The following is a 19612-nucleotide window of genomic DNA, read 5'->3' as shown; positions in this document are numbered from 1 at the left end:
ATGAGTCCCAATTTTATTTTCATTTCATCCATTAATATTTTAATATGTAAATATTTTCATTTATTATTTATTTTTATTATTATGTTATGTTAGTCACCATACAGGAGATCATTAGTTTTTGATGTACTCTTCCATGATTCATTGCTTGCGTATAACACACAGTGCTCCGTGCATTCCGTGCCCTCCTTAATACCCATCACTAGATTTACCCATCCCCAACCCCCTCCTCTCTAAAACCCTCAGTTTGTTTCCCAGAGTCCATAGTCTCTCATGGTTCATCTCCCACTCCGATTTCTCCCCCTTCAGTTTTCCCTTCCTCTTCTAATGTCCTCCATGCTATTGGTTATGTTCCACAAATAAGTAAAACCATATAATTTACTTTCTCTATTTGACTTATTTCACTTAGCATAATCTCCTCCAGTCCCATCCACGTTAATGGGAAAGTTGGGTTTTCATCCTTTCTGATGGATGAGTAATATTCTGGGTATACAGACCACATCTTTATCCATTTGTCTGTTGAAGGGCATCTTGGCTCTTTCCACAGTTTAGCGATTGTGGGTGTTTCTGCTATGAACGTTGGGGTACAGATGACCCTTCTTTTCACTACATCTGTATCTTTGGAGTAAATATCCAGTAGTGCAATTGCTGGGTCATCGGGTAGCTCTATATTTAATTTTTTGAGGAACCTCCACACTATTTTCCAAAGTGGCTGCACCAACTTGCCTTCCCACTAAGATGGTTCCCCTTTCTCCACAACCTCTCCAACACTTGATGTTTCTTGCTTTGTTAATTTTTGCCCTTCCAACTGGTGTAAGTTGGTATCTCAGTGTTGTTTTGATTTGGATTTCCCTGATGGCTAATGATGATGAACATTTTTTTCATGTGTCTGTTAGCTATTTGTTTGTCTTCTTTTGAGCAGTATCTGTTCATCAACATGTAAATCTTTAAAGGATAATCACTCTTTTTTTTTTTTTTTTGTAAAACATAACCATAAAACCATTATTGTACATAAAACAAAGCTAACTATAATTCTTTAATATTAGCAAATACCCAATGACCAACTTTCCAAGTATCTTATAAATATCATAAAATTTTCTATTTTTAAAAAAATTCAGGTTCTAATTGAGCTTTTGTCTTGATTGCAAGTCTTTAATGGTTTCTTAATAGTCTTAGAATAAAGAAGAAAATCTGTATCCTGTCCTATAGATTCTGCACGATTTTTTTTCCTGGCTTATCTATTCAGCCAAATCAATAAGGTCAAATCTGGAAATCTAAATTGTTGTTTCATATCCAGTATATATATATATATATTTTTTTTTTTTTTAAGATTTTATTTATTAGAGTGAGAGAGAACACAAGCAGCAGAGGGAGAGGGAGAAACAGGCTCCCCACTGAGCAGGGAGCCTGATGAGGGACTCGATCCCAGGACCCTGGGATCATGACCTGAGCCAAAAGGCGGATGCTTAACGACTGAGCCACCCAGGCTCCCCTCACATCCAGTATCTTGAGTTGACATACAGCTAATAATATTAAGCCAAAAAGGGAACTGAAACCCTCTTGGTGAAATTTGCATCTTTTGAAGTTTGTTTTGACCAAAAGGAGGGAGTTGAAAAATACTGATGGGGGAGGTGATGCAGGCCTAGCTCATCTAAAGCAAGGGGAAGGGCCTTAGCAGACATTGCCCTCTGACAGCCTGCCACTTGTGCTCCACAGCAAACTCCCAGTGTTTGGGGAAAATCTAACATGACTGGAACTCTTTCCTGTGTTATGCTTGGCCAGTCTTCACAAGCACAGACTGCCTAGACAAATCTCTTGCTGCTAGCTAATTAGTTTACCTCTAAAGATGTGCAGACAAAACTTGGTCTTCCTAAACTGTTTGCGTTTTTCCCCCCTCATAAGTATGGTTCTTTGTTTTTTCCTTGACAACAATAAAATGACTGTCTCCCTCTATGTCAAAAATTTTGTTTGTAGTTAAATGTCCCTAAGTTATTCTTTGGTATTAAAGGATTGGTCTTACTCTCAAATCTGTTCTTTCTTTGCTGCTTCTCTCCTCAATAGTTCCAGGTGGAAATATGGAGTATTTTTAAGTGATTTCTTGTCCCTCACCACTGGCTCCTTTCCAATTGCCAATTCGTCACCCAGATCTGAATCTACTTTTAAAATACATCTTGATAGCAACCTCTGTAGACTGAGCCCAAACCATCTATCATTTGGACTATTGAAATTCTCTCCCAGTTTGTTCTAATTGTTCTTCCTACATTCATATTCACTCCTTCCATTTCATTTCCCCATTGGAGCCAGAATGTGTTTTATTTTTAAGATTTTATTTATTGATTGATTGATTTTGAGAGAGAGCAAGAGAGAGGGAGAGAGCACAAGGGAGAGAGGGAGTAGATGGGGGAGAGGGAGAAGCAGACTCCCTGCTGAGGAGGGAGCTCCATGTAGGGCTTGATGCAGGACTCGATCCTGGGACCCTGCAATCATGACCTGAGCTGAAGGTGGACGCTTAATTGTCGGAGCACCCAGTCATCCCGCCAGTGTTTTTTTAAAACCTCCTTTCTCATCACATATTGCTCCCTTTTTTTTTAAATACTTCAGATGGCTTCCATTATATATGATAAAATGATAAATTGTGAATCCTTAACTCGGCCTGCTCTTTCACAAGGCCTGCTTGCTTTGGCCCCATAGACCTTTCTAAGTTGATCTGATACTATATTTTTCCCTTACAACTATAGTCACACTGCCCTTCTTTCTCATTTGGCAGCATATCTTCTCCTACCCCAGGACCTTGACACATGATATTCTTTCTGTCCCAAATCCCCATTGCTACCTTAGAAGTTGGCTTACATATCACTTCCTCAAAGAGGACTTTCCTGAACTTCCTACTAAGTTAAGGATTTTTTTCTGAAGTCTGTCATAGCTCTAAACACAATTTATGATTTTAATGCTTTATATAATGATTTGTTTAATATCTTATTCCTGACTAGCCTATGGATTCCAAAAGGACAAGGATCATATCAATTTTTTTAAAAATTCTGTATAATAAATGCCTAGAATGTAGCAGGCACTAAATACTTGTTTTGAACAAATGGATGAGATAAGATATCAGACAGCATTTAGTAACAGTGTCTGGCAATAAGGCAATGCTCAAGTTGATTTTCCTTTTTTATTTGAACTATTTGCATCACATACTGGTCTTTAGAGGAATATTGTTAGGTTTTTTTTTTTTTTTCAAGGTATGTATTTTAAATATTTGGGATGGCTACAATTGTTCCACAGATGTCAGGCTAGCCTAAAAAATTAATTGCTATAAAATTAAAGTACCATGTATGATTCCAGTGTTCAGTTGAGCTGTTAGATGATTCCTATATTTTCAATTTAATGAAGAGAGAGAATGTTTTTGTAGATACCTTTGAAATTGAGATTGTTAAAGCTCCATGATTGTATATTGAGTACCAAGAATGTAATTCTCCTATGCTATAGAAGGTTATAGAGGTTTGTGTACTCCCCCCCCCCTTTTTATTAACATATAGTTTATTATATGTTTCAGGGGTACAGGTCTGTGATTCTTCAGTCTTTCACAAGTCATAGAACTCAACATAGTACATACCCTCCCCAGTGTCCATCACCAGCCACTCCATCCCTCCTGCCCCTTTCCCCTCCAGCAAACCTCAGTTTGATTCCTGACATTAGGTATCTCTTATGGTTTGTCTCCCTATCTGGTTTCATCTTGTTTCATTTTTCCCTTCCTTCCCCTATGATCCTCTTTTTTGTTTATCAAATTCCTCATATCAGTGAGGTCATATGATAATTGTCTTTCTCTGATTGACTTATATCGCTTAGCATAATACCCTCTAGTTCCATAATCCCTCTAGTTCCATCTTGCCATCACTGCAAATGGCAAGATTTTGAGATTTTTGATGGTTGCATAGTATTCCACTGTATGTGTATGTATATATATGTATATGTGTGTGTGTATACATATATATATGTATGTATATATATATATACCACTTCTTTTTTTTTTAATTTTTAATTTTTTTTAACATATAATGTAATATTAGCCCCAGGGGTACAGGTCTGTGAATTGACAGGTTTACACACTTCACAGCACTCACCATAGCACAAACTCTTCCCAATGTCCATAACCCAACCACTCTCTCCCTATCCCCCTGCCCCCAGCAACCCTCAGTTTGTTTTGTGAAATTAAGAGTCTTTTATGGTTTGTCTCCCTCCTGATCCCATCTTGTTTCATTTTTTCCTTTCCTAACCCCACCCCCCTCGACATTGCTTCTCAACTTCCTCGTATCAGGGAGATCATATGATAATTGTCTTTCTCTAATTGACTTATTTTGCTAAGCATAATACCCTCTAGTTCCATCCACATCGTTGCAAAAGGCAGGATTTCTTTTTTTTTTTTTTGATGGCTGCACAGTATTCCATTGTGTGTGTGTGTGTGTGTGTGTGTGTGTGTGTGTGTATATCACTTCTTCTTTATCCGTTCATCTGTTGATGGACATCTAGGTTCTTTCCATAGTTTGGCTATTGTGGACATTGCAGTTATAAACATATAAACATTTGGATGCATGTGCTCCTTTGGATCACTACATTTGTATCTTTAGGGTAATTACCCAGTAGTGCTATTGCCGGGTACTAGGGTAGCTCTATTTTCAAATTTTGAGGAACCTCCATACTGTTTTCCAGAGTGGCGCACCAGCTTGCCTTCCCACCAACAGTGTAGGAGGGTTCCCCTTTCTCCACATCCTTGCCAGCATCTGTTGCTTCCTGACTTGCTAATTTTAGCCATTCAGACTGTTGTGAGGTAGTATCTCACTGTGGTTTTTTTTTTTTTTTTAAGATTTTATTTATTTATTTATTTGACAGATTACAAGTAGACAGAGAGGCAGGCAGAGAGAGAGAGAGAGGAAGGGAAACAAGCTCCCTGCTGAGCAGAGAGCCCAATGTGGGGCTCGATCCCAGGATCCTGAGATCATGACCTGAGCCAAAGGCAGAGGCTTTAACCCACTGAGCCACCCCAGTGTCCCTCACTGTAGTTTTGATTTGTATTTCCCTGATGCTGAGTGACGTAGAGCACTTTTTCATGTGTCTTTTGGCCATTTTGGTGTTTTTGCAGAAATGTCTGTTCATGTCTTCTGCCCGTTTCTTGATTGGATTCTTTGTTATTTGGGTGTTGAGTTTGATAAGTTCTTTATACATCTCAGATACTAGCCCTTTATCTGATATGTCTTATGCGAATATCTTCTCCCATTCTGTCAGTTGTCTTTTGGTTTTGTTGATTCTTTGCTTTGCCGTGCAAAAGCTTTTGATCTTGTTGAAGTCCCAATAGTTCATTTTTGCCCTTGTTTCCCTTGCCTTTGGCGATGTTTCTAGGAAGAAGCAGCTGTGGCTGAGGTCGAAGAGGTTGCTGCCTCTGTTCTTCTCAAAGATTTTGATGGATTCCTGTCTCACATTGAGGCCTTTCATCCACTTTGAGTCTGTTTTTGTGTGTGGTGTAAGGAAATTGTCCAGTTTCATTCTTCTGCATGTAGCTGTCCAATTTTCCCAACACCATTTATTGAAGAGACTGTCTTTTTTCCATTGGACATTCTTCCCTGCTTTGTCAAAGATTAGTTGACCAAAGATTGAAGGTCCATTCCTGGACTCTCTATTCTGTTCCATTGATCTATGTGTCTGTTTTTGTGCAAGTGACATACTGTCTTGATGATTACAGCTTTGTAATAGAGTTGAAATCTGAAATTGTGATGCCACCAACTTTGGTTTTCTTTTTCAACATTCCTCTGGCTATTTGGGGTCTTTTCTGGTTCCATATACATTTTAGATTATTTTTCCATATATTTGAAAGAAATTAATGGTGTTTTGATAGGGATTGCATTAAATGTGTAGATTGCTCTAGGTAGCATAGATATTTCCATGGTATTTGTTCTTGCAATCCATGAGCATGGAATGTTTTTCCATTTCTTTGTGTCTTCCTCAATTTCTTTCATGACTACTGTATAGTTTTCTGAGTATAGATTCTTTGCCTCTTTGGTTAGGTTTATTTCTAGGTATATTATGGTTTTGGGTGCAATTGTAAGTGGGATTGACTCCTTAATTTCTCTTTCTTCTGTCATATTGTTGGTTTATAGAAATGCAACTGATTTCTGTGCATTGATTTTATATCCTGATACTTTACTGAATTCCTATATAAGTCCTAGCAGTTCTGGAGTGAAGTCTTTTGGGTTTTCCACATAAAGTATCATATCATCTACAAAGAGTGAGAGTTTGACTTCTTCTTTGCTGATTCTGATGCCTTTTATTTCTTTTTGTTTTCTGACTGCTGAGGTTAGGACTTCAAGTACTATGTTGAATAGCAGTTGTGATAGTGGACACCCTGCCATGACCCTGACTATGGGGAAAAGCTGAGAGCTTTTCCCTATTGAGAATGATATTTGCTGTGGGTTTTTCATAGATGGCTTTGACGATATTGAGGTATGTACCCTCTATCTCCACATTGTGAGGGGTTTTGACCAAGAAAAGATGCTGTACTTTGACAAATGCTTTTTCAGCATCTATTGAGAGTATCGTATGGTTCTTGTTCTTTCTTTTATTAATGTATTGTATCACATTGATTGATTTTCAGAGGTTGAATTAAGCATGCAGCCCAGGAATATATCGCACTTGGTCATGGGATAATCCTTTTAATGTATTGTTGGATCATATTGGCAAGTACTTTGATGAGAATTTTTGCATTCGTGCTCATCAAGGATGTTGGTCTGTAATTCTCTTTTTTGATGGGGTCTTTGTCCGGTTTTGGGATCAAGGTAATGCTGGCCTCATAAAATGAGTCCTCTTTGCTTAGAGGACTCCTTGCAATATTTCCTGTAGGGCTGGTTTGGTGTTTGCAAATTCTTTTAGTTTTTGTTTGTCCTGGAAGCTTTTTATTTCTGCTTCTATTTTCAGTGACAACCTAGCTGAGTATAGTATTCTTGGCTGCATATTTTTCCCATTTAGTGCTCTGAATATATAATGCCAGTTCTTTCTGGCCTGCCAGGTCTTTGTGGATAGATCTTCTGCCAGTCTAGTATTTCTACCATTGTAGGTTATAGACCTCTTTTCCTGAGTGCTTTCAGGATTTTCTCTTTGTCTCTTGTAAGTTCTACTACTAGGTGATGGGGTATTGAACTCTTTTTATTGATTTTTAGGGGCATTCTTGGTGCCTCCTGGATTTTGGTGCCTGTTTCCTTCCCTAAATTAGGGAAGTTCTCTGGTGTAATTTTCTCCAGTATACCTTCTGTCCTTCTCTCTCTTTCTTCCTTTTCAGGGATCCCAATTATTCTAATATTATTTCATCTTATGGTATCACTTATGTCTCAAATTCTCCCTTTGTGATCCAGTAGTTATTTATCTCTCTTTTCCTCAGCTTCTTTATTCTCCATCATTTAGTCTTCTATATCAATAATTCTCTCTTCTGCCTCATTTATCTTAGCAGTAAGAGCCTCCATTTTTGATTGCACATCATTAATAGCTTTTTTGAATTCAACTTGGTTTTTAGTTCTTTTATTTCTCCAGAAAGGGATTCCCTAGTATCTTCTATGCTTTTTTCATGCCCCAGCTAGCATCTTTATAATCGTCATTCTGAACTCTAGTTCTGACATCTTACTAATGTCCATATTGATTAGGTCCCTAGCAGTTGGTACTGCTTATTGTTCTTTTTTTAAAGTGAATTTGTCTGCCTTGTCATTTTGTCCAGAGAAGAAGAAAAGAATGAGAGAACAAAATACTAGAAGGGTAACAATGACCGTGGAAAGATATACACTAACCAAATCAGAAGAGACCCAAATCTGGGGGCAGGGGGGAATGATTAGGCTGGTGAATAGAACAGATCCATGCACTTGATTTTGGGTGTATTTTGGTCTGTTAAAAGAGACTGCCTTCCAAAATTTTAAAGAAAGAAAACATATATATGTATATAAATAAGGGTTAACACAATGAAGGGATAGAATATGACTGTAAAGGTGAAAATTGAAAAGGTTTTAAAAAAGGAATTAATAAGTTAAGCAGTTGGTTAAAAAAAGAAAAAAAAAAAGGAGAGAATGAGATCAGGCTGGAGACTAGAACAAAATCATATGCTCAATTTAGGATATATTTTAGTCTGTTGAAGAAACTGTATCCCAAAATTTTAAAGAAGGAAAATCTCACATGTATATAAAAAATAAGGTTAAATACAATGAAGGGATAGAAATGAGTATAGAAATAAAAATTAAGGGGCACCTGTGTGGCTCAGTGGGTTAAACCTCTGCCTTCAGCTCAGGTCATGATCTCAGGGTCCTGGGATCAAGCCGTACATTGGGCTCTTTGCTCAGCAGGGAGCCTGCTTCCCCCTCTCTCGCTCTGCCTGCTGCTCTGCTTGTGATCTCTCTCTCCCTCTGTCAAATAAATTTAAAAAAAAATTAAAAATATTTTTTAAAAGTTATTGATAAGATAAAATAGTTAAAGTGGGTTAAAATGGAAGGAGGAAAAATTTAAAAAATAGAAAAAGAAAATAATAATATACATTTAAAAAATTTAACTTGGAAATACTAAAGAATGATTGGGGGGGGGAAGCCGTGAATTCTATGTGCTATATTCCTCTAGAATTGGTGTTTTGCAGTCTCATTGATCAGTAAACTTGTTCTTGGCTGGATGTTCTGGCTGATCTTCTGGGGGAGGGGTCTGTTGCAGTGAATCTCAAATATCTTTGCCTGAGGCAGAATTGCACTGCCCTTGCCCAGGGTTAGGCTAAGTAATCTGGTTGGGTTTACCCTTGGTAGCTTTTGTTTCCTGAAAGTTTTCCCTACAGCTTTGGAGGATGAGAATGAAGATAGCAGCCTCCTAGTCTCCCTCCTTGGAGGAGCCCAGAGCTCTGGGGGCCCCCCTTTTCAGTGAGCCCTCAGTGAAAAGCAGTCCATCGTTCCTGTCTCCCTGGTCTCTGGCCACTGTCCGAGCTCACCCAGCCTGTGACCAAGCATTTTTATCTCTGGCACATGGCTCCTTTTGGAGTCTCCACACCCAGCAGATTCCTATAGCATGCTCCCATGTCATTCCTCCCAGTAGAGGAAGTGGGGGGAGGGGTGTCCTGGATCTGACACTTGTGGCGTCTGTGCTGAAAGTGTAGTGGCCTGACATTGCTTCAGATCATTGTTTATGGCAACCCTGAGCTGAGAGTGTACTCTTCAGTTCCATCTTTGCAGCTGGTTTCCCTGCTCTGATACCTGAGAGCTCTGCCACACTTAGGCACTCAGTCTTTCTGTGACTACTGAGGGTCCTGAAACCACACTGACCCAGCAATGATTCCACCCCCACTTAGCCTCTGGAGCAGCATCCCTCAGTGGAGTAGACTTCTAAAAGTTCTGATTTTGTGCTCCACTGCTCTACCACTTGCCGGGAGCCAGCCCCTCTCCCCACCAGTCTATCTTTTTGTATATTGTCTCAGATTCACTTCCCTGCACATCCTACATTCCAGAAAGTGGTCATTCTTCTGTTCCTAGAATTGCTTCTATTCTTCCATTAGAGCTGTTGAGTTTGTAGGTGTTTGGAATAGTTTGATAAAAATCTAGTTGAATTCCTGGGACCAGATGAAATTTATGTCTCCTACTCCTCCACCATCTTGCTCCTCTTCTGACTTTGGGTTCTTTATCAAAGGATTGACTTCTATCAGTAGTAAGGTATTTATAAAACATAACAATAAGATAATAGTAGCTTATAGAATTTATTTAGCACTAACTACATGCCAGATACTTTACTAAATACTTATGTGTTTTATCTCATTTAATCTCGATTAACAAATTAGGTCAGTAACTAAAAGTATTTCAGTTAATAAAACCAATCCTGTGATATAAAAAGTATTTTCAATGCCATTTCTAGAACTTGAGTTTGAATAGGTTAAGTAGCTGTTCTTAAAAACTCTAAGAGATGGCATAATCTATCATCATTACTTGTTCATAAAATTAAATATGTGTTAACAATGGGTACTTGCCAACAATCATTGCCACTTGGAACTCAAGATTTAGTTTATGTGACAAATTAATGTTGTTTAGTGGACGAGATTAGGATTAGGAAGAGATTACATAGTGGACAGAGCATAGATTTGAAATTAGACACACCTTGGTTTGCAGCTCAGTATCAACATTTAGTTTTAGTCTAATCTTGGGAAGGTTATTTCATATCTTTGAACCTTAGTTCCCCTATCAGTTAATTGGGGATATAATATAATGCCTGCTTTACAGTGCTAAAGTAAAGGGTAAACAGGAAAATATATGAAAGTGTCTACTATTTGCCATGTAATAAGTTATAGTTCAATAAATTACAATTTTTAATTACTTTTGTTATAAATATTTCAATCTGAGAACAATAGATATTAATTTTGTGGATTTTTAAAAAGATTTTATTTATTTATTTATTTGACAGAGAGAGAGAGAGATCACAAGTAGGCAGAGAGGCAGACAGAGAGAGAGGGGGAAGCAGGCTCCCTGCCGAGCAGAGGGCCCGATGTGAGGCTTGATTCCAGGACCCTGAGATCATGACCTGAACCAAAGGCAGAAGCTTAACCCACTGAGCCACCCGGGTGCCCCCAATTTTGTGAATATTATGGGTAAAAATAATCCCTCATATTTTGATAAAAGTAGATGAATTTAGTAATGTCTAGTAAAATAGCAATATCAAAGTTATACCTAAATTACTTAAAATTTATTAATAATTTGCATGCAAAGATTAATTATTTAACTTTCAAAATTATTAAGAGTAATTTCCATTGAGGAGTAAGAATTAAGATTGTATATCTTGCAGGACTGGTGGGTGGTTCAGTTGGTTAACCAGGCAATTCTTGATTTCAGCTCAGGTCATGATCTCGGTGTCATGAGATCAAGCCCTCTGTTGTGCTCCATGCTTAATGGGGAGTCTTTCTCTCCCTCTCCCTCGGCTCCTACCCCTCTTGTGTGCATGCTCTCTTTCTCAAATATATGAATTTTTTTTTTAATGTGTATCTTGTAGTTAGTCAACATTTTTCAAGTACATTTAGTGGCTGAATGTGATAATAAAAGAAGTAGAGGGAGAAATGAGATTCACTATTTTCTTTCCATGTTTATTACTACTTACCATTTATTAATACTGATTTATTACTGCTTGCTTAAGTTTCTCATTAATAGCCTTCTAAATCATCTTTCCATTTCACCTCATTTATACAAGTTTGAAAGATGAATACTCCTAAAAGTACAGCTCAAACCATATTATAACTTAAGCATCTGCAGTTTCCATTTTCTTAAAAGATTTTATTTATTTATTTATTTATTTATTTATTTGTCAGGGAGAGAGAGAGAGAGAGTGAGCGCATGCACACTAGTGGGCAGAATGGCAGGCAGAGGAGGAGAGAGAAGCAGGCTCTCTGCTGAGCAAGAGCCTGATATGGGATTTGATCTCAGGACGCTGGGATCATGACCTGAGCTGAAGGCAGTGGCTTCACTGACTGAGCCACCCAGGCATCCCTGCAGTTTCCATTTTCTACCAAAGAAAGTATATACCTATCTTGGTTTGTAGACTGTCATGTTGTAGACTGTTTCCCTCATTTTTACTCAATGATATGTTCTCATACCCAGAGCTGGATCAAGGTGTGTCATCACACAGACTCCTGTCCTTAATTCAACTTTGTATTTTAAAAATATTCGTAAGTTTATTTAATGGGGGTGGAATGAAATAGATTTTTATTTTACACTTTAAAACATTTTTAAAATTCAGGAAAATACAAAAAAGAGTATAGCAATACTTTTATTCCTCTGATGTAGAATTAAACATTGTTAATTTTTTTTTTTATCATATCTTAGATTTTTCTTAAAGGGGTTTCTAAAACACATTACTGTTTAAGCTTAAGCCTTAGGGAACTAAAACTAACACCCCCAGTTCAATTCACTTTTCTAATTCTGCTGAAGCTTCCTCTATGAAGAGTTCAGTGTACCTTCTGCCTAAACAATTTTTAAAATAATTTTACTTATCTATGCTTACCAACAGATACAGCATACATTGTGTGATTTTATTTATATAATACCATATTATACCTATCATTTGCAATTTTCCTTACTCATTTTATATCTGAAATCTCTCCAGTATAATTTAGAAATAGATGTAATTTATTTTTTTAGCTGTTATATAGGCCCATCTCATGAATACTCTACATTTTAATTGTCTAGTCCCCTACTGCTGAACACTTAGATTGTTCCCTGGTTTCACTGTTAAAAACCATGCTGTAATGAATGTCTTCATGTATCCTGGAACATCAATATAAGAGTTTCTTTAGGATATCTCCTGTAAGTGTGTACTTTTTTTTTAACTTTACCAAATATAGCCAGATTGCTGTCATCAGAAAAATCTCTATTTCCTCCCATTTTCATCAAAAAATATTATTGGGTGGAAATGGTCTTATCTTATTGTTCTTTTAAAATCTGTACTTCTCTAATTACCTTCCAGATTCAGAGGTTGGCCTTTTAACTTTCCTTTTCTATGAATTAATTGTTTATATCCTTTGGCCATTTTAAAATTGTTGAATTGTTGATATTTTTCCGCCCCACCCCCTTTTTTTGAGCCTGAAAATATCTGCTTCCTACTATCATAAACTCTGATGTCTTTGTTTTTTTAATTAAGCTACCTTAAATTTATATATAATCAAAATACAAAGAACTAAACTCTTGGGTATTTTCATTCATGGATATGATGTGTCTCTTCATTTATTCAGATCTTTAAAAAATTTTCTTTAGTAAAGTGTTATAGTTTTCTGTGTAACAGTCTTCTGCATTTTTGGTTAGATTTTTTACCTTAAACATTTTATAGTTTATTTTACCTTAGGCATTTTGTAGTTCTGTTCATATGGTGAATGAGAATTTAAAAATTACTATTTCCAATTTATTTGCTTAAAATAGGAACATTATTGAATTTCATACATTGAATTCTCATATTCATATAGTTTGGATAGTATCTCTCAGGATTTTCTATGAAGAGGATTATGGTTTTCCAATAATGACAATTTTGTCACTTATGGTATGTATAATAATCATTATATTGTCACACTTAATCGTTATATTGTCTTTTTAAATTGATTAGCTCCTCTAGCACAATATTGACTAGGAACAATGCTTGCAGGTGTCTTGGTGCATTCCTGATGTTAATAGGAATGCTTTTATATTTCCTAAAAAATCATGATGCTTGGTATGGAATTGTCTAGATACTTCTTAAAGTTCCTTTCAGAAGGGGAAATCGGAGGGGGAGACAAACCATGAGACTGTAGACTCTGAGAAACAAACTGAGGGTTTTAGAGGGGAGGGGAGTGGGGCGATAGGTGACCCTGGTGGTGGTATTAAGGAGGGCATGTATTGCATGGAGCACTGGTTGTTATACCTAAACAGTAAATCCTGGAACACTACATCAAAACTAATGATGTACTGTATGGTGACTAATATAACTTAAAAAAAAAAAACAAAAAAAACAGTTCAAGTTTTTTTTTTTTTTTTTCATCCCCCTCCCCCACTCCCCTTTGAAACCCTTAGATTGTTTCCTGGATTCCACAGTCTCTCATGGTTCATCCCCCCCTCATTCCCCCCCCCCTTCAGTTTTCCCTTCCTTCCCTTAATGTCCTCCATGCTATTGCTTATGTTCCTCATATGACTGAAACCATATGATAATTGTCTTTCTTTGCTTGACTTATTTCACTTAGCATAATCCCGTCCAGTTCATCCATGTCAATGCAAATGGTGATGGCTGAAAAATATTACACTGTATATATGAAACACATCTTCTTTATCCATTCGTGTATTGAAGGACATCTTGGCTCCTTCCACAGTTTGGTTGTTGTAGACATTGCTGCTATGAATGTTGGGGTACATGGGCCCCTTCTTTTCACTACATCTGTATCTTTTGGGTAAATACGTAGTAGCGCAATTGCTGGATCATAGGGTAACTCTATTTTTAATTTTTCGAGGAACCTCCATACGATTTTCCAAAGTGGCTATACCATCTTGCATTTCCACCAACAGTATAAGAGGGTTCCTCTTTTTCCACATCCTTGCCAACATTTGTTGTTAAGCAGGCTTACCACTGAGCAGGGAGCCAGATGCGGGACTTGATCCCAGGACTCTGGGATAATGAGCCATAGGCAGATGCTTAACAACTGAGCCACCTAGGTGCCTCTTTGCCTTGTTAATTTTTGCCATTCTAACTGGTGTAAGGTGGTATCTTAATGTTGTTTTGATTTGAATTTCCCTGATGACTAATGATGTTGAACATTTTTTTGTGTGTCTGTTAGCCATTTGTATGTCTTCTTTGTAGAAATGTCTGTTCATGTCTTCTGCCCATTTTTTGACTTGATAATTTGTCTTTTGGGTGTTGAATTTGAGCAATTCTTTTTTTTTTTTTTTTAAAGATTTTATTTATTTATTTGACAGACAGAGATCACAAGTAGGCAGAGAGGCAGGCAGAGAGAGAGGGAAGCAGGCTCCCTGCCGAGCAGAGAACCCGATGTGGGACTCGATCCCAGGACCCTGAGATCATGACCTGAGCCGAAGGCAGCGGCTTAATCCACTGAGCCACCCAGGCACCCCTGAGCAATTCTTTATAGATCTTGGATACTAGCCCTTAATCTGTAGTGTCATTTGCAAATATCTTCTCCCATTCTGTGGGTTGCCTCTTTGTTTTGTCGACTATTTCCTTTGCTGTGCAGAAGCTTTTTATCTTGATGAAGTCCCACAAATTCATTTTTTCTTTTGTTTCCCTTCCCTTTGAGGCATGTCTTGAAGGAAGTTGCTATGGCCAGTGTCAAAGAGATTACTGCCTATGTTCTCCTCTAGGATTTTGATGGATTCCTGTCTCACATTGAGGTCTTTTCATTCATTTTGAGTTTATCTTTGTTGAGGTATAAGAGAATGGTTGAGTTTCATTCCTTTGTATATAACTGTCAATTTTCCCGGCACCATTTATTGAAGAGTCTTTTTTTCATTGGATATTTTTTTCCTGATTTGTCTAAGATTAGTTGACTGTAGAGTTGAGGGTCCATTTCTAGCAAACTCTGTTCTGTTCCATAGATCTATATGTCTCTTTTTGTGCCGATACCATGCTATCTTGATGATCACAGCTTTGTAATATAGCATGAAATCAGGCAACGTGATACCCCCAGCTTTGTTTTTTTTTTTTTTTTTCAACATTTCCTTGGTGATTTGGGGTCTTTTCTGGTTCCATACAAATTTTCGGATTGTATGTTCCAGCTCTTTGAAAAATGCCATGGTATTTTAATAGGGATGGCATTGAAAGTATAGATTGCTCTGGGAAGCATAGATATTTTAACAGGGTTTATTCTTGCAATCCATGAGCATGGAATATTTTTCCATCTTTTTATGTCTTCCTCAGTTTCTTTCACAAGTGTTCTGTAGTTCCTAGAGTATAGATCCTTTACCTCTTTGGTTAAGTTTATTCCTAGGTATCTTATGGTTTTGGGTGCTATTATAAATGTAATCAATTCTGTAACTTCTCCTTCTACAGTTACTGTGTTAGTGTATAGAAAAACAATTAATTTCTGTGCATTAATTTTGTATGCTGCCACATTACTGAATTGCTATATGAGTTCTAGTAATTTGGGGATGGAGTCTTTTGGGTTTTCCACATAAAGTATCATGTTATCTGTGAACAGAGATAGTTTGACTTCTTCTTTGCCAGTCTGAGTGTATTTTCTTTCTTTTTGTTATCTGATTACTGATGCTAGGACTTCTAGTACTATGTTGAACAATAGTGGCAAGAGTAGACAGTGGGCGTCCTTGCCATGTTCCTGACCTTAAGGGAAAGCTCTCGGCTTTTCCCTATTGAGAATGATATTCACTGTGGGCTTTTATGATGGTTTTTATGAAATTGAGGAATGTTCCCTCTATCCCTGTACTCTGAAGAGTTTTAATCAGGAAAGGATGATGTATTGTGGAAAACGGTTTTTCTGCAGCAGTTGAGAGGATCATATGGTTCTTGTCTTTTCTCTTATTAATGTGCTCTATCACAATGATTGTTTTGCGAATGTTGAACCACCTTTACATCTCAGGAATGAATCCCACCTGATCATGATGGAAAATCCTTTTAATGTGCTGTTGGATCCTATTGACTAGGATCTGATTGAGTATTTGGCATCTATATTCATCAGGGTTATTGGTCTGTAACTCTTCTTTTTGATGGGGTCTTTGCCTGGTTTTTGGATCAAGATAATTCTGGCCTCATAGAACAAATTTGGAAGTTTTCCTTCTGTTTCTATTTTTTGAAATAGCTTCTGAAGAATAGGTATTATTTCTTCTTTAAATGTTTGATAGAATTCCCTGGAAACCATCGGGTCCTGGACTCTTGTTTTTTGGGAGATTTTTGATTACTGCTTCAATTTCATTACTGCTTATTGGTATATTCAAATTGTCAGTTTCTTCCTGTTTCAGTCTTGGTAGTTTATAAGTTTCTAGGAAGGCATCCATTTCTTCTGGGTTGCTTAATTTATTGGCATATAATTGCTGATAATAATTTCTAATAATTGTTTCTATTTCCTTGCTGTTAGTTGTGTTCTCTCCCCTTTCATTCTTAATTTTATTAATTTGGGTCATTTCTCTTTTCTTTTGTATTAGTCTGGCCAGAGGTTTATTGATCTTACTAATTCTTTCAAAGAACCAACTTCTAGTTTCATTGCTCTGCTCTACTGTTCTTTTGGTTTCTATTTCATTGATCTCTTCTTTGGTCTTTATTATTTCTCTTCTGCTTCATTTAGGTTTAATTTACACTTCTTTCTCCAGTTCCTTTAGGTGTAAGGTTAGCTTGTACATTTGGGATTTTTCTACATAGCCTTTTTTGAGAGAGGCTATATATTTCCCCCTTAGAACTGCCTTTGCAGTATCCCATAGGTTTTGGACCAATGTATTTTTGTTCTCATTGGTTTCCATGAATTGTTTAAGTTCTTCTTGAATTTCCTGGTTGACCTAAACATTCTTTAGCAGGATGGTCTTTAACTTCCAGTGTTTGAATTCCTTCCAAAATTTTTTTTTTGTGATTGAGTTTTAATTTCAAAGCATCATGGTGTAAAAATATTCAGGGAATAATATCAGTCTTTTGGTATTGGTTGAGACCTGATTTGTGATCAAGTCTGTGGTCTATTCCGGAGAAAGCTCTGTGTGCATTCAAGAATAATGATATTCTGTTGTTTTAGGGTGGAATGTTCTGTATATATCTGTGAAGCCCATCTGGTCCAATGTGTCATTCAATGCTCTTGTTTCTTTGTTGATTTTCTGCATAGATGATCTGTCTGTTGCTGATAGTGGGGTATTGAGGTCTCCTACTATTAAAGTATTATTGTCAATATGATTCTTTATTTTGGTTAACAGTTGGCTTATGTAGTTGGCTGTTCCCATGTTGGGGGCATAGATATTTACAATTGTTAGATCTTCTTGTTGGATAGATTGCTACCCCAGCTTTCTTTAGAGGTTCATTGCCATGAAGAATGGTTTTCCATCCCCTCACTTTCAGTCTGGATGTATCTTTAGGTTCAAAAGGGGTCTCTTGTAGACAGCATGTGGATGGGTCATATCTCTTTATCCAATCTGCAACCTTGTGCCATTTCATGGAGCATTTAGGCTGTGATGTTGAGAGTGACTATTGAATGATATGATTTTAGTGCCATCATGTTGCCTGTGAAGCCTTTATTTCTATAGAGTGTCTCTGTAAATTACTGGTCTATATTACTCTTGGATCTTTCTTCTTTTATAGAAACCCCCTTAATATTTCCTGGAGGGCCAGCTTGGTGGTCACATATTCTTTCAGTTTCTGACGATTCTGGAAGCTCCTTGTCTCTCCATCCATTCTGAATGGCAGCCTTGCTGGATAAAGTATCCTTGTTACATGTTCTTCTCATTTAGTACCCTGAATATATTATGCCAGTCCTTTCTGTCTTGCCAGGTCTCTGTGGAGAGGTCTGACATTATTCTGATGTTCCACCCTCTGTGTGTAAGGAATCTCTTTTTCCTGGCACTTTCAGGATTGTTTCCTTGGTTCTAAGATTTGCAAGTTTTACTGTAATATGTCTAATGGTTGGTCTGTTCTTGTTGATCTTGGGGGGGGGGCCTCTCTGCCTCTTGGACACAAATGCTTGTTTCCTCCACAGATTAGGAAAGTTTTCAGCTATGATTTGCTCAAATAAATATAATTCCTTCCTCCCCCACTACTCCCTCAGTGATCACAATAATTTTGATAGTGGAATGTTTCATGGCATCATTAATCTTTCTCAGTCAGATCCCTTGGGCTTCTAGCTGTTTATCCCAGGCTTCCTCAGCTTCCTTCTTTTCTGTCATCTTCTAACTCACAAATTTGTCCTTCTGCCTCATTTACACTGGCTGTCAGGGTATCCAGTTTAGACTGCATCTCATTCATAGCATTTTAAAATTTGGCCTGATAAGATCTCATTTCTGCCCTTAGAGATTCCATGTTATTGCTAATATTTTCCCCAAGCCTAGATACTGACTTCATAATTTCTACTCTGAAGTCTGTCTCTGAAATCTTGTTTATATCCATATCCATTAGGTCTGTGCAGAGGCCATAGTCTCTGATTCTTTACTTTGTTAGGGATTCTTCCTCTTAGTCATTCTTTGGAGGGGTGGTTGAGGAATGTACAGAGTCCAAAGTATTGATCAAGCCCAAGATGCACACATCTTATAGGGACCTTTGGGTTCTCATCCTCTTGTTCTTCCTGCTTATCTTCTAGGGGAGAGGCCTGCTGCACTGTTAATCATGCAACCCTGCTTAGGCCTCCTGTCGGAGGGGAGGTGGGGGCTTAGTGGAAGCTGTTCTTTTGAGTATCTGTTCTCTGGTGGCTTTCTGCATCACTTCCATCTCTTCTGAGAGAGCAGAAATGACCGCACCCAAACCTCTGACCCCGAGTAGAGAAAACTTAGTCTGCTCTTCACTGAGCTCTCCAGGATACACAGGCTCAGTTTCTGTCTGTGCTGCTAAAAACCACAGCCTTCCATGGTAATGTGCGCCCACAGCAACTCTCCTAATGGTCAACCCCAGGGCCAGGGCATGTCTTTGCCCTTTGTGCTTCTAAAACCTCGAGTGGCCTTGGTTCACATCGCATGCTCCCACAGCTCCTGAATCCTGTCTGGGGGCTGCACTAAAGTCCTTTCCCCATGCTACTGGTTTGTGAGTCTCTAAGTTTTTTTAAAAAACTCATGAATGGGTGGTGGAATATATCAAATGCCTTTTCTGCTTCTATGGAGATATTCAGAATTTTTTCCCTTTAATCCATTAACATGATGAATTTCTTTGACAAGGTTTCTTTTTTGTTATTATTATTATGAGTTTTACTATTTTATTATTATGAGTTTCTTCATTTCATTTGGAACTTAAGTATAGAATTCAATTAATAATTCTCCTTAATTGAGGATACCCTATCATCATTGGTGAATGGCTCCTCCATTATGTCATTTTACTTATTTTTTTTCACTATCCACAACACTATTCCATTTCTCCTACCCCCAAAGGCTTTTCCTTTAAGGTGTTTATAATATATCCTGATAAAATAAAATGTTTTTTG

This window comes from Mustela nigripes, chromosome 14 (genome assembly GCF_022355385.1).
Source record: "Mustela nigripes isolate SB6536 chromosome 14, MUSNIG.SB6536, whole genome shotgun sequence".
Taxonomy (NCBI): domain Eukaryota; kingdom Metazoa; phylum Chordata; class Mammalia; order Carnivora; family Mustelidae; genus Mustela; species Mustela nigripes.
This window is presented reverse-complemented; position numbering follows the sequence as displayed.